Source organism: Vanellus vanellus (genome assembly GCF_965231255.1).
Source record: "Vanellus vanellus genome assembly, chromosome: 1".
Lineage (NCBI taxonomy): Eukaryota > Metazoa > Chordata > Aves > Charadriiformes > Charadriidae > Vanellus > Vanellus vanellus.
Genome location: NC_138905.1, coordinates 157,100,593 through 157,117,094, shown reverse-complemented (window position 1 = coordinate 157,117,094; position 16,502 = coordinate 157,100,593). Strand labels below are relative to the sequence as shown.

At 40.2% G+C, this 16,502-nt stretch overlaps 1 protein-coding gene across 1 annotated transcript in view; it reads left to right on the top strand.

Annotated features, from left to right (window-relative positions):
- The window catches only part of MYO16 (myosin XVI), a gene marked incomplete at both ends in the record, with an annotated part of 331,914 nt that overhangs the window by 291,259 nt on the left and 24,153 nt on the right, over nucleotides 1-16,502 (top strand).

Sequence of the window (16,502 nt, the reverse complement as noted above, 5' to 3'; positions counted from 1 at the left end):
ATGGAAAAGCCAACTATAAAAAGAAACGAGCTTGCCATTTTGCTAAAGTTTTTTGAGACCACAGTCCTCAGACGTTATCACTTAATTATTTGGCTTGTCCAGGTAATAAAAGCTTTAATGTTGTTACTGGAACAAATCTATGGATCTCATGAATACCAAAAATTCATCCTGATGTTAACAGGTCTAATTAGCTGTTCTGTAAGGGTGAGATGCTTCTGACGTAACTTTGTCCGTATAAAAGTTTGATATGTAGGCATCAAATCCTTAGGCTATGAAGAACCAGTCATTTTGAGGCTTTAATTCCTCCCGTTTATCTTTCTCCATTGGATATGAGGAAAGCCTAGATGATTAAACTAGTAGAGTTGTAACTTCTAAGTGATTAAAGTTGAGGTAAACCCTGGTTCTCCATATCAATTACAACATTGACTCCAGTCTTCACATCACTTTTCTGATTTTATAAAAAAGAAAAAAGTATCCTATTGAAAATAGCCAGTGCACTATATAAACATCCTTCCCTAGTAGCATCTCCCAAACACAAAATTCTGTGAATTTAAAATTCAGATTGATAAAACCTCTAGGGAGTTTTCTCTGCTTCTTCGCTTCTGTCTGTCCAAACAGCTTCTCTCAATCAAGAGCTGTGTCCAGCATGTTCAAATTGGGCAATATGAAGTCCTGTTTTTGAAACATAACACAAACCAGTAGAGAACGGGATAGATTATCTTCTTATTCATTGTCCATTTTCTTAAATATATACCGCTCCATTGATTTCAGTATTATATCCTGATTTATGCAGCTCTAATAGAACAGAAGCCCCTGTTTGTGCTTACTCTGGATATGTGAATGTATGTCTGTGTGCCACCCTATCTCTCTGTCCCTATGAAGGTTAGCAGCCTTCAGCCAAAATCCCTTTCAGCCAAATACAACAAGGAGAGAAATGGTTCAAAACTACTTGAGTTTCTGCAGGTTTCATGAAAGTTAGTGGCTAGGTGGAGACAAGAGTCATACTGTGAGAAAGGCATCACAAGAAACGGTGGTGGACAGAACCCTTGTGAGTCCTTGAGACCTTGAAAAAGCTTTAGCTGGACCTTGCACGGTCTAAGATGCTATTCAGCATCTAAGAAAGATGCTGAATTCAATCAGCCATGAGCTATGAACTGAGATTTCACCAGTTCTCAACCTCAAAACAATGCCTTGTTTGTTATTCCGAGTATATGAATTGATGAAGTTTGTAAAGGAGATGTTGCAGTAGTTTTGCTTACTTTGGCAAAACTACGTGAAAACGTTCAATGCCTATAAATGTATGTAGATTTTTTTGTTTGCTTTGTTGCTGGTTTGGTTTTTTGTGTTTTTTTTTTTGTTTGTTTGTTTGGTTTTTTTTAAGTTGAGGGTCTTGTTTTATTATATAGATAATACATTTTTATCCACTGGGAAGTAACTATTTGAGTCAGCTCTTTGGATGTATATTCTCAAGGCTCTCTCACTGTACCTGGTGAGGAAATGTGGTAAGTCTACTCCAACCAAGTTACAAAACTGACTTTTACCTTAAAAAAAAAAATGTTTCTTTGAGATGGAGGGTTTTTCCAAACTCAATTTGCAGCTAAATGTGACCAAGACAGAGTTCATCTTGGGTCTCCTGTGGGTTGAAGCTAGTGCGTTAACAAAGGCTACCTTAAAAAAACTCTAAATTTACCTTTCATGTGGAAAATGTTGTACTTCTAAATATTTCATCAAGGCAGCACTAAGTATGAAAGATCAAAGTTCAAGAAAGATATATGATAAAAAACCTGAATCAATATTTTATGAGATGAGAAGCTACTCTATAATAATACTAAGTGTGGTTACATATGAATAGTTCAATGATGAGCAGATGGATTGAAAGTAACAAAGAAATATAGGTGAATGTATGTGTGTGTTCTTACAATTTGCCCTTTTTATGTACTTCATGTGTTCAGTTAATTTCTATTGTAACAGGTGGAAAAAACAATCTTTAATTTAACCTCTGATGCAAAGTAATTAGAAGACAATCAGCAGAGTGGACTCTGTTATGTAAAACTAAAATTTGTCTATGTCTTACCTCCTGATTTTTTATCAGCTGTTGCCTAATGCATATTAAGTTCCTGGAAGACTCATCCATTTCTGCTTTTTTTCATTAGTATTGTATTTACAGGAGATCATATGGTAAAAAAAAAAAATGAATTCAATTTTAATATAAATTCATTAAAATTGAAGATATGGCCTAAGCAGCACTCTGTAATGTGCTATTTCCTTTGTTTCCTTAAGTTATAACCTACCAATAACCTTAACTAAAACAGAAAGTAAAATTATGGGCCCTTTTGAAGTCAAGGAGAGTTAGCTATGGGAATCAATACGTTTCTGTATGGTATCATCAGCCCTTGAGATAAAAGCCTCCTTGCCAATAAAAGTGCAATACAGACAGATCCCCCAACATGGCTCCCTCTTGCCTAGAGGAGTAATTTCAAGGCCTGGGAACACTAATGTCCTTTTGGCTCCTGACCTCTCCGTGGGAAATGATCGTCCAGAATTACGATAGAATGGATTCGTGGTTTTCTGATGGACTGCAGGCTTATTGTGAACTGAACTGAGAGCACTCTGCTTTCACACAGGCAACAAAAAAAATAATCAAATGGCAACAATTTCATTACCTGGTGGCTTAGCCTGGCCACGGTTTTTTTATACAGCAGTAGCATTCTGCAGTGATCAGAATCATATACTATGCAATCTCTTGCAAAATGCTTTACATGTAATAGGAGACATTTTCTGCTCTGCAGAGGTTATAGTTTAAATAAGCAAAACTGTAACAGGTGAGAACTAAGATAAAGTGATTTCTCTGGGGTTGAAAAGAGTTGTCATTGAAGCTACATCTGTATTGTTAAACAGGGACTTCCTGTTACTCCATGTAAAATGAGACTTGAGTGCAGATAAGGAATAATACACACACTTTTCTTCTATTCTCCCTGATTTCTAGGAGTAGAAACTTTAGTTTGCAAGAAAAATAGAAACCGAGTGGTCGTGTGCAGAGGTCCTACTCAGATATTTCTAGACAGGACCTTAGATTTGAAACTAGACTCCATGAAACCCAATTTAATGTCTTAATCACAAAACCACACTCTTTAGCAGAGTGTACAAATATATTTAACTATTCAACATATATAAGGAAGAGACAATTACATGTTTAAGTATTTCATATTAAATACTCTTAGAGCAAGGACAGAATTTTCTTTCCCTCAACATGGATGAATTATACTCAGATCGCCAGTTTGCTGTGTTATTTCTCTTGATTGGTACACTCCCACTTCCCACAAAGGGGAATTACTTCAGCTTCAGAACAAAAGACGGAATAATTCCCAGCCATCACCCATGCTCAGATTGGCAGAGTATTCCTGTGGATTTGAAAGTGAAAGGAGCAAAGGAAATATGATTTTCCCTTAACCTGGACGAATTTCCTTACAATCGGGCTACTGAAATAAATATTTTATGCCTTTTTTCCTTCCTGCGTGTTGAGAAAAGATTGGCATGGATGCTTGACTTCTCTGTCTGAGCTAAAGAAATTGTGCAGGCTTGCACTCCTGGATTTAGGTGCCTAAGAAATAAAATGAGGAAGACCTTTCCTCTATGTAGGTCATCAATGTATAGGCTTCCAAGTTCTGTGAATTGTTGTGTTTCAATCCAAGTAGATCTGTATAGGTAAGTCCATACATGCTTCAGTGACCTATTCCTTTCCAAAACAGTTTAGTAACTTCTATAGTAACAACAGAAAAGGCATACGACCGTTAGACTGTTAACAAAGTATCAATACTGTTCAAATGTTTGCCCAGTATCTTTGGCATCCATTAACTATATGAAGCGCTTCTTTACCTACTTCCTTGGTGAGGTATTTTCAAGGCAGGTAGCTTCACATACCAGTGAATTATTCCACATTCTCCAGTTTAAGTACTGGATGTGGCAGGAAGATACTTGCAACTGACAAATAATACAAATATTTAGATGTACCTAGTTGGGACTAAAGCTTGCCAAATGTTCTTTATTGAAATTGGCTCAAACTTGGAAAATAACAGGATTTAATGTGTATGTGTGGGGAGTACTGCCCTGTCAAAGGTAGGGTAGCCCTTTGATAGCTAGTAAATAATTTCCCTCTATCAGCAGATTAGAGTAAGCTTTTGTGCAGCTAACATCTCAACAGTGGATTGCAAATTAAATCCCCACTGGGGTTTCTGAGATGGAATCCCGGTCCCTTATCCTCTAAGCCACTCAGCTTTTCCTCTTAAGCAACTTAATAAAGATAATATTCGTATCTGCATTTCATTATTCTTACATTGTATGGATACAATGTAATAGTTTCACTTTCTTTGTGGCAAAAGCTAACAACTTACAAAACATGAGTAATAGGGAAAGCTGTGTTGTCACCTTTTATCTTCCTTTACCTGTGAATGCTGGAGAATTGATTACATGAGGCATTGGACACCTATAACATCTTTCAAGCAAAATTCTCAAAGCATTGCGATTTTGATGAATTAAGCTTCACAACACCTCTCAGAAAGAGATTAGCATCTGTTTATATAATTGCCTTAATTACCAGGGAGCAAGGGTGACTAATTTTCAGATTAGCTGTCTAAACACAGGAGAGTCATCACTCTGATTCACTATGGACTACTTGCAGCTCAATCTGAATCTCTTGCAGTAGGTACAGAAAAGTAGGGGAAAACCAAAGCACCATTACTAAGAGTTTAATGCAAGTCATAAAAAAGGCCAATACTTGGCTAGCTTTAGATGCCCTATGCAGGAAATTACAAAGGAGGAGACAGAACTGCTGGCAATATGGTTGCCATCCAGCCCATGCTGGGTGATTTTCCCAAGGAAATAATTGTGCTTTGCATTACTGAAGCAGAAAAAGGGGTTAGAAGAGTCTAGAGAAAATACCGTCCGTTCCTGTTTGTAGAATATCTATGAACGTTTTTACAGCCTGAAGGATACCACCTGCAGTCTTCTCTATAAGTCTGCATCGCTATAGTCTTCATCTATAAGTCTGTCATTATCTGAATAATTTCTCACAAAAAAAGGTCTGTTGTTTTAGGACAAACACAATATACCAAGAATAATTTTCCATTTCAGAATCTCTGAAAACTGGTATATTTAACTGCTGAAGGGTTTTGGGGGGTTTCTGTTATGCTGATTTTTTTTCACTGTATTGTTTCTCTTCTTGGTTGATTTCACTGTTTGCTCTCACAGCCTAAAATCATGTAATGCGTAATTTGCTTTGGTTTTCTGTTCTGACATGGAAAAGAGGCTTTGTGTGTGATTACTATAAACAACTTTAACCTGAAGATTATTAGAAGAACAAATCAAGTCTCATTTAAATTTCAGGTGGAAAAATAACGGATATTGTTGTAAACCTTTATTATATTTATTTTGCATTTTAAATGCTTGTATTGAAAGTAAAATCAAATCCTTAGCACTCTCCACACACGTTTCCAAAGCCTATATCCAGTCAAATGGAGGTTGCAGGAGACTGTGCAGCCTCAGGAGCAGACAGGAAATATCACTGCATTTTTGACATGCTCTTATACTGTAAGTATCTACAGCTGTCAGAAAAGGATCCTGGAGTTGACAGACCCTTGCTCTGACCTGGTACAGGCTCTCTCATGTTCATACCTAATCACTGTTTAACAGGAAGGAAGCTGAAGAAAAGTAATTGCACCAATTGTTCTGTTCCTTTTCTGAGAACTGCAGCCATTTCTTTTAAATTACTGATTTTTATTTTATTTTTTTCTTTCTTTCTATTGGGTTGGATTTACTTTGTGTCCCCTTCATCCTGTTTGATACTGGAGCACAATAACCACACCATGCTCGTTCAGATTAGTGCATATCAAGCCTGTCGAATTTAATAACATCCCACTTTTAATAGTGACTTTGGTCATTCAGGAAGACATTTACAGGATTATTATTTTTGTAACAATGTCTTTTTTTCACCATCTGATGCAACATCATTGTTCCAAATACAGCAATTTTTTGGGAAGTTGTCTCATTACTAAGAGTTTTGTGGGCTTCTTTAAATGGTAAATAGTCTTTGGTATTTTTTATATGGGATCCAAGGTGCAGAACCACAAAGGTCTTTGTTTAGGAACCACTACATCGTTAATTGTAAACCAAAGATACATTAATGTGAGAAATAAACCATATCTGAAAAAACAAGGAAAATGAATTGTAGCACACTTTTGTTCCTGATACCAACAAGGATATGGCTATTTGGCAGTAAACTTCATATCACTTGATTTTACAGGACTGCAGGCATTCGGGACATAGTGGAGATTGAGATTTGAACACACATTTCAGTGAAAGTCTCAAATTGAGTGAGAAATCTGTTCAGAAGCTTTTAACTTATTTACATCCATCTCAGCATTAAATCGTCTTTTGCATAGAGCCTCAGTAGAGAACACTAATTCCATTTCACAGAAAATGTCAAGATTGTGACATTTATTTTTGTTTTGCCCTGGAATGAAGATCAAGCATTCTGAAATTCTGTGCAGAAATAAATATTCTTTCATGTACAGTCCTTCAAAAATGTTTGGAAAGTATTGAAATGGTTTGGTTCACACATAGTAAAATTTTTCTTACTGGAAATGTTAGCAATTACGTGTGTTGACTTTTTATTTTTGGACATAGATAAGTTCAAGAGTGGCCATTTCAACACCAGTCAGGTTGATATTTAGGGCTATGTCAACACAGCAACCAAAGATGTGTTATAAACAAACCAAGCTACTTCTAAACTCACTGGCTCAGGTTTATGCAGTTGTGACTGCATAAACTCCAGCCCATCAGTGATGACTCAAAGTTCTTGACAGGACCCATGCAGCTCACCATCAAATTCTTAGGCCCTTGTGTGTGGATTGCGTTCCACTTCCAGCGTTAGGATTTTGTGGGGCTGGATGGAGAAGCAAGAGAAGACAGCTGAAAAGAGACTGCGAAAAAGACTTGGTCATGAACGTGAGGGTGCCCTCATGCTCTCTCCACACCACTGCACTCTGCTGTTGAGAGGGTAGGAGCGTGTTTGGAAGTGGAGCACTGCAAGTAGGAGTAGCAGTTTGGGGCATCTGTCTTCTCCCTGGGCCCACTAGTGAGTGGGGAAATAAAGAAGCCTTCAAGCTCAGCGCTCTTTTGGCTTGAGTTTTCACTCTATTTTAAAATGAAAAACATGAAAATGAATTTATCCTTCACCTTCACGTGGTGCGATTTTTAAACAAAAAAAAAACGTAAGAAGGAATTAAACTTGAATTTCCACATTTCATTTCTTTTATCTCTTTCCTTAAAGGCTAGTTGCCGTATCACGCTGACGTACTATTAGTATGTAGTGACAGTTTTTAGCCACAGGTTGGCTATATTTGTGCACAGCATGGATGCTTATCACACTGCATCTGTGATATCCATATGTTCTTGCTTCGAGGTTCACAGAGGTGTCATTGACCATCACTGTATGCCTTCTAAATTAACTTAAAAACAAGCTAAAGAAATATTTTAGTTTAGAAGCTCACTGCAAAAGCAAAGCACGAACATTGTCTGAGAGGTCTTCTGGAATAGCTGTTCCTGTTTACTGGGCAGGATTACAGTACAGGTGATCCAAAAATATTCCTTGGATCGTCCCTCAAGATCTGCTCAAACAATTCATCTGCCCAATGCAGTCACTTACACTAAGACTTATGCATTGCAGTCGATGCCAGAGCTGGTATGAGAGAGAGCCTGAAAAATCTCTGTAGAAGTATTCTGTGGGAAAAGTAAATAGAACTGATGTGATGCTGTTGGCAGTAACAAATCCCTGTCTGTTTGTTTGTTTGGGGTTTTTTTGTTTGTTTATTTTAACAATATTTGCAACTGTGTTTGAGGGGGAGGAAGGTTGAGACAGTGTCTGATCACATAATTCCTTCCAACAGCAGCTAAAGCCCAGCAGTAATGGCTGTTCTGTTACTGAGATACCACACAGAAATGTAAACAAACTTAAATGTCTGCCTTCAGAAAGAACTGCTGCATCCACATTAGTTAGAAGAAAACAGTTTAAAAAAGGGAAGCTGTGTTTCTTACCAAATTGCCTCCTCCTTTTCCAGCACACCAGCAGTTTTTTAACCACACAAACACAAGAAATAGACTCTTTGGTCAGCCAACCAACACACCTAACAGTAAACAAAACTATTACAGAGTAAAATCAGCTACTTTTTTCCATGCTAGACTTGAAACGGTGGGGAACATGGGAATATGGAGGGAAGAAATGCTTCTCCTAAGGCAGGAAATTGTCTCAAGCAGCTCTGCCCTCCTTCTTGCCCTCTGTGGTTAGTCACGGACCTCGGAAAGGCCTTGCAGAGATCAGTTCCTGGAGCAGAGGGGGTGAATGAAATCCCCAGTCTCTGAAATACATGCACTGGCTGGACTCTAGCACACTTGCTGCATTAAAAAGATGTTCCAAGTTCTTGCTTAGATACTATCAAGCAGGAGAAGTGGCAGCCTGTCCGGATATTCTTCATCCATTACCAGCATTTAAGAAAGCTGTTTTCTCCACTTCAGCATTGGTATTCTTTACCTCTTGTTGGGAACAAGCCTAATTCAAACAATCTGGAGTCCTCCAGACAGGGAAAGAAGGCACTTGCCATATCTATATCTCATCAACTCTGAAAGTTTACCTGACCCTGAGATGTTCCTTACCTAACTTCTAGGAAGGAGGGAAAGGTTTGTAGCTTGTAGTGATTGCCACTGAAATAAATATAAAATAAGAGCACTATCTTCCCACCAGCGTAAGTTCATCAGAGAAAAAAGCAGAAGAAACTTTTCTGGTTTAGGTGCGTGCTTTCCATAGCTGTGAAGTGTTTTACAGAAAAGTGATTGAGCTGATGGTTCTTAAAGGCTGAACCAGACTGAGGAGTTCCTGCAGTCACTTCAGCGACTTCCTTCTCACTACCAGCCTTGTCTTCTGAACTCTGGCTGATCGGTGTCCCACTCCCACAATATTCTTCAGAGGAGCTCTTTACCTCCAGCAGAGTTTTGTCACTTGATGCTTTTCATGGCCTGCACCTCCTCTCTTTGCTGTCCAGCGTTCATATGGAGCTTCCACGAATGCAGCTTCCCTGAACAAACAAGCGGTCTGTTTCTGTATTTACCTGCTCCATCGAAGAATGCCACTTTTGGAGTGGCTTGTCACACCGTCTGATAGCTCCACTTACACAGCTCGGAGAGAAAGCGTTCTGGAAACGACAGTACAAATTCGTTGCTGCCTGTCCTAGGAGCATCATTGCAGGGGGAAATCCTAGCCAATTGCTGCTGCGAGGGCAGGCTTTGTGAGGTGAAATTAATCAATGAATAGTTATGGCCTCTGAGGGCAGCGTCAGCCGGCAGCGCAGCTATGCGGGTGAGACAGGCAGTGCACGCTAATAGGCGGGGGGAATCCTGTCTTGACAGTTTTCGTCCTGCTCCAGTTCTTTCAGCAAATAAGATGCATCTGTTTGCCTCCAGCTCTCAGCAGGCAAAGCAAACAGGCATGCTACAGCAGGTCACAGTGTGACTTCGTGTGGGTAAACCGAACTACTTTGAAGCAATATGCGTTTATCCAGTGGAAGGACACCCAAGACGACGTGTGCTGAGGCTAGCTAGCAAATGCCACGGACAAGGAATGTATCAACAGTAAGTCAGAGCAAAACAGGAAACACCAAGTGCAATTGTCAAGGTGCAACAAAACACGGTGGTAAACACTCGAGCCAAAATAAAATGGCGGTTATTATTTAAGCCTCCTCTCCCTTTCCTACATGAAAAAATGTCTGCAAAATTTCTGCAGTCGCCATCCTTTTTTTTTTTTTCTCCTCACTTCACAATGTCCTCTTACCACAGTAAATGTAACAAATATTCAGGGATGGCCACTAGGATTTGGTGTATTCCTGATTCTCCCAAGAAAGAGTAAGAGCACAGATCAGGAGCCCCTTCGGTCTGCAACATCTTGTCTTTCATATGCCAGTTAACAGGAGGCATCAGTTACCTCTTATTCACATGTATGACAAGCTGCTTGATTTGAAATTTCCATTTTGCTGGTTGCCAGCCACAGGTTTCAAGGAAATCAAGCTTGTTAGCTTTTAGATTCCATGGTAGCCCAGGTACAAAAAGCTTCTCCTCCTGTGTTACATTAATTTATCTGCCAGCATATATGTGTTTTCCAGATTTCATAGTTGCTAGTGTGAATAGCTGTGGATCTTGATAAGTAAAACCATATATTGATTACTGGCTACAGAAAGTCATGCTTTCCATGAACAGAGAAATAAAGTTGGACATTATCCTGAGATTTATTAGAGACTTTAAATGATAGGAAGGGGAACCATTTCCCCCTTTTTCCATATAATTCTTTCCATTATTATAGGTGTTGTTTATTTTTGTATGTTTCATTCTTTCGTGGAAAAGCTTTTAAGCTTTTTCTATATTTGTGGTTTCTCTTTTATGGGGCTGATGTTTTTGTTGACCAGGACAGAGACTGTTTCCACTTTAGGACCTAGATACATCCTGCCTAGCTTGTGGTACTGAAATTCCTCGGCTGGGAACTCAGCCTTAGCTCTCTGTTTAACTAAGGAAAAGGAACATGTGTATTGAAAGAATGGTCCAGGTACAAGTCAAATCAAATCAAGTGAGGTGTATTACTTCCATTTACTCTAGAGCAAAACTAGGGAGAACCCGCTCTCCCCATACAGTCACGATGAAACTTTTAAATGTGGTTTCAGCGGAAACTGTACGACAGTTCAGTGCCCCACTAGCCCCATCTGCTTTGAGGTTGCTTTTCTTCCTTATTTTTTCCTTTTTTTTCCTGAGATGGACTTAATATTGGCCACTCATTTCTGATTGTCGTAACTAGAGCTGTCAAGGTGAAGGTCTATGTCTGTTTTAGTAAACGAGCCAGTGCCAGGGAATGTCCTGGTATGGCAGCTCAACCCTCTGCGCAGTCAAAATGCTAGAGCAGTCCCTGGCATGGTTTTGGACCTGGCAGGCTGGCTCCCTTCCAGATGGATCTGGGCACAGTTCAGGACACAGCTCAGGCCAGGGACCATTCCCAGTAGACAACTTGAATGCAGCATCTCTGCTGTGGAGGGCGAGAAAGTGTAATAGCATAGACATGGGTCCCTTACCATTTGCCTCAGGGCCAGAGAACAGTTATGATCACATTCGAATTACCAGGACAGACAAAGCAAGAGGCCCTCTGTATTTGTCTTCTGTATTATGAATCCCTCGGTGCTTTGGCAGCACTGCACAAAGCGTCCAAGGTAAGCATGACTCTGATCCAAAACCCACTGAAAGCAGTGGAGGCCTTCTGTTGTTATTAATGAGTTTTCAGTCAGACTGTAAATGAGCACTAAATGTTAAAAAGAAGTACTTGGAAAAAAAGAGAACATATGGGGACAGATATACGTTATGGGTACAGTTACTTTTAAAGAAAGGAAAGCAAAACCACGGGCTTCAACAGAAAAGAAAAATACAACCAGGTTAGTAGCTGCTGGGCTTTTAATAACGTACTGTTTTTTCATGTCTTGCTGCACAAAGAGTCTATGGTGATTCCACCGAAATGCTGATATCAGTCATTGATTTAGTCTTTGCTTTAGACTTCATTCAATATGCTAAATATATAATTTCCTTGCAAAATTAATAGTTTCTCAAAATATTTCAGTATTGCACTTTAATCTGTCATCTGAATAGAGCTTATACTGTCCCGTTTTCTAATTTTGTGATAACAGCGCTAATTCAGTCTAAATATTACTTATGAAATAGCTATGATGTTTGGGATCCTACATTTTATGTTTGAGAAAAAGGAGCTTTATAATAGGATATTTGGAAGTCATAGCTCAATTAAAAGAGTTTAAGTTATTCTTTTGACAAAAAAGTTATATCATGTAGACTTTCAGTGCACTGAATTTCTTTTAAGAGTGAGATAATGAATCAAAAGGGAAAGAAGAAGCAGATATATTAAATCGTTTCTATGATTGCCATACTCTGACTTGTCTTTCCAAAGTAAGTGAAATTTCAGTCCATCCTGTGCCTTATGACTTTGTCATGAGTTTTAAACTCAGCCTCTATCAGGAACATTGAGAATAACAAGCAAATGTGGATGTCGTGAGCTGCCTCTTTTCCATACCTTTCCTCTTACACTTTTAAAGTAATGTTGATGCAATTAATTATGGGTTTATTGGAGTATAGAACTTGCTTGTAAGGAAATAACTTTGATTTGTCATACTCTGATTAAAAACACTGTGTGTGTTATTGCTTCCAGCTATTAACTATGCTGCCATTGAGGGGCAAATTGTGCCCCCAGTCCAAACACCCATACATCCTCGTAGTCCATACATCCTCATTAACTGCAAGATTGGTCAGAGCAGAATTTGACTGAGTCAGAGATATCTTTTTGGCAACGTCAGTTTACTGAAATAATAATCCAAATGCTGTTCACTTGCAAAGAGTCTGTAGGTTTTCACTTAAAGCTTGTATTCCTTTTATAATCACGAACTCCCACCATGCTCTTACAGCTGATACCTCTCTGTAACTAGTCTCTCACAAGTAGGCATGGATGACTCTTCAAATAACATTTATTACTAGCTGGAAACTGCTAAGATGCTGTTACTTAAAAAAAATAAGACATTGGAATCTGGTAAATCCGTCCATCTGGTGACAACAGCAGAGTACAAGTCTGAACAAAAAGCTAACATTCAGCATGTTGGTGAAGGTGTTCAACTGTAGGAACCATGGTGGTTTTTTTCCCACTGTCCTAAAGTATTTCTGATAGTTTCAGAAAGTTATTAAGGGATGAGAGAGCAGTGCATACTTGTATGTGCAGGGTTTCATGGCAGCAGGTGAGGTTGACATTAATGTGGAGAAAAGTTCAAACTTCTATATTCTGTGACTGAGAAAACATGATGATGAAGTGAACCTCAGACCAATACTCAATGGATAAAATAGGAATCAGTAGGAATTTTCTGTCTTTAGTGTTAACAGAGGCCTTCCCTATATCTTTTATAATTGTCCACAGTATTTCTGTCTAAGATACCACTGTGCAATGATAAACTGTGTGGAATAGAATATTATGATAAAAAGCCAGGAGACATCTTTGTTATGCTCAGGGATATTTTGGGTAGTGGGGATGCAGGACAGAGAAGGATACTGCAGCACAGGAGAGAAAGCCAGGGCCTTCTGGCATGTTAAAGCTTATTGAAAAAATAAATGCGAAGTCCTGCACCCGGGAAGGAATTACCTCTTACAATGGGGACAGACTGTCCAGGTGGGGAAAGCGTGCTGGGTGCCCTGGAGCTGGGCAGGAGCCAGCAGCAAGCCCTGGCAGCAGGGACAGCCAGCAGCACCTGGGGCTGTGTCAGGAGGAGCACCACCAGGAGGTCAGGGCAGGGGTTGTCCCCTCTGTCCAGCACTCATTGTTAGACCACATCTGGATACCGTGGCCAGTTTGGTGCCCCCTAAATGCAGGAAAGAAGCCGTTAACATGGAGTGAGTTCACCCCGACAATGCTCAGGGCTGGAGGATGTCCCCATGAGCAGAGGCTGGGGCAGTGGAGCTTGTCCAGCCTGGGGCAGAGATGGTTTCAGGGGCACCTCACAGTCACCCCAGCGCCTATGGGGAGGGATGGAGAGGGGGCAGACGTGCCCTTCACAGCTGTGTGTGGCAGGGCAACAAGGTACTGCAGGCATGAGCTGAAACAAGAGGAGTTCAGGCTGGGAAACCTCTCCCCGTGAGGACAGGCAGGCCCAGAGGCAGGCAGAGGGACGGGCTGCCCAGGGAGGCTGGTCAGGCTCCATCCTTAGGGGGGGGGGGGGGGGCAAGACCCATCTGGGCAAAGCCCTGAGCAACATGGTGTGACCTCACAGCTGGCCCTGCTTGGAGCAGGGGTGCACCAGGGACCTCCTGAGGTCCCTTCCAACACTAATTACCAAGTGATCCTAGGTAAGTTTTGCAGCACTGGGACAGTACACTGGTTACACCTGACTAAAGCATCCTCTTATTGTCCTCTTTATAGCAAATATTTTCTTTGGAAACTCACCCATTTTACACAAAGTCCAAAATAAATGAACAGTACTCATTTGCTAGGGATACACTCTGGCTTCTCTAGGCATTTTTTAGAAGTTAACCAACATATGTGGTTACACTTTTTTCGTAGACTCACGTGAATCTGCTCCAGCAAGGAGCTGAAGGTGCCTATCTATAAAAAATGAGTACAAGTACCTTTATATAATCCCAATCATTTTGAAACAAAATATAGGCTTCTTCCCCACCCCAAGATTAATTAGATAAGACACTGTGAAGTGTATTTTCTCTATATTGTCTTCTATTTAGAAACTAAAGGCATGCATTTCTTACAATGACCGAATAGAGCAAATGGGATAACAGATCACTATCTAAATAGCTGTCCCAAAAGATATGCTGCATATCTCTCCACTACTTGTTTCTGCCAATTTAAGATGATATTTTAGCTCAATAGCAGCTATCCACAATTCTTTATAGTATTTCATCTCACAGATATAAAGGAGAAAATTTAACCTTTTTCCAAGAGCCCGCCATGAATGCCATGAAAAGTTATCAATGCACCCATGAAACAAAAGGCTTCTGCAAATAGGAATGGAAGAAAAAGTCTTTCTACTTGCACATTCTCAAATGAATTGCAGATGTCAGGCAAATCAATAAATCTTTTGGATATCAAGAAAAAGAAGGATCCCAGCCACTTCCCCCGAGACTCTTTATGTAAAAGGTGACACAATAATTATGTAGGTGGATTATGATCTATAGGCAAGTGCACTGACTATTAACATCTAAAAGTGGCATTTCCTTTTCAGACAAATTTAATGCGAGCTGCAAAGATGCATTTTGCAGTCAACTTGCTTGTACAAAAGCTAAATCAGGCATGCTCTTATAATGCTACTATATGCGTTTTCCAGCTCAGACTCTGGTTCTACCGCCTCTCCCAAGTCAGTTACTGTGGGTAGAGCTGGCCTAATTTTTTCAATGCATAGCACATTTGCCTAAATACGCAGTTTATGAAACAGTGCCACTGAAACACTCCAATCAGATCTGGCAAAAAATAATGATCAGGGAAAAAAGGGCAAGGGAGGGAGCAAAATAAACATTGAAATGCTTTATTCTGACAGCTTGGAAATGAACTTTTTGACTTTTCAATACAGCTTTTTTGTTAGAAGAGGAAACATTAAGAAAGATTCAGAGTTAGATAACTGAAAGCTCAACAAAAGTAAGAAAAGTAAGAAAGCCCTTTTCAGTGAAACGAAACATTTCAAGTTAACTAGAATGGATATGTAGTTTTTGTTTCAATGATTAATTTTCAAAATGTTGGTACTTTGTAAACCAGGTGGTTTTTTTCAGTTCAGGCATAAAAATGAAGAATCGATCATGCTGTCAACATTAAGTTCAAAAGTATCTGTTACTTGGTGAAAAAAGGTTTTTACTGTCCCCTTGAAAAATGCTCATGTCCTCAAGACACAAGAACATATCGTGTCTTTGGGAGAGCTGGGGATGTCATTGGAAGTATGGATGAATGCTGTGATGTTGGTTTTAATAACTAGTCTTCTCACCTCCGTTGGTTTTTGCTGTCCATATGACAAAGCTTAAATAGACACAACCAAAATCAAGGAGTAGCTCTTTGAGAGGTGTCATAGAAGAATAATTTCCATTTTAGGGTGCTAAATGAAGACCCGTGCACCCAGGCCAGCCATAAGACATCAGCCATAAGACATCAGCCTTCGGAGCGGGTGCAAAGAGTTAGGGAAATTAAAATGGAGCTAAACCGGGAACTGAATTCAGCTTTGTATTCCATGGGGAAAAAAAAAAAAAAAAGATCATGGCAAGGAAGATGTATATATAAGTGTTCACCACAAAAGGAGGAGAAACACAGGAAAGAGAGAGAAATCCATCAAAAACTGCATGGCCTTGCCAGTGCAGCATTTTGTGCAGCCTCATCAGCCCTGCCACACAGGGGTGGAGTGGGGATAGCCAGGGACACCAGAATTGCACTGGGGGTCCCTCCTACAATCCCCATCTGTTCATGGTCTTGTCTCCCAGCTCCGAGCCTGCCTCCGGCTCCTGAATTCCAGTGGGGAGCACTGCTTGGGCACATCTGATTGCTGAGCCCTACTTTTTGTGGCGCACTGGGCCGACAAAGCCAGGAAAGCTCAGAATCAGCTCCAGGCACTTTGTTGTGAGCTGCTCTGCTTTGCGTGGACGTGCCATCAGTCAGAGGGGGAAGAAGAGAAGGGTTTTGCCCTTCTCTTTGGAGAAACGCCCGTGCACTGTACGCAGCTTGGGAACTCCTACGGGATCAGGCCTCCTCTTGACATCTTGAAGAAATTTAACTAAAAGGCTATGACATGGCAACCTGGAACTTTATAGCAAATGACAACCGATGGCTGGAGAGCCCCGAGGCAGAGTAAATAACACCCGTGGGGAGGCTCTGCTGGGAGGAATCTTGC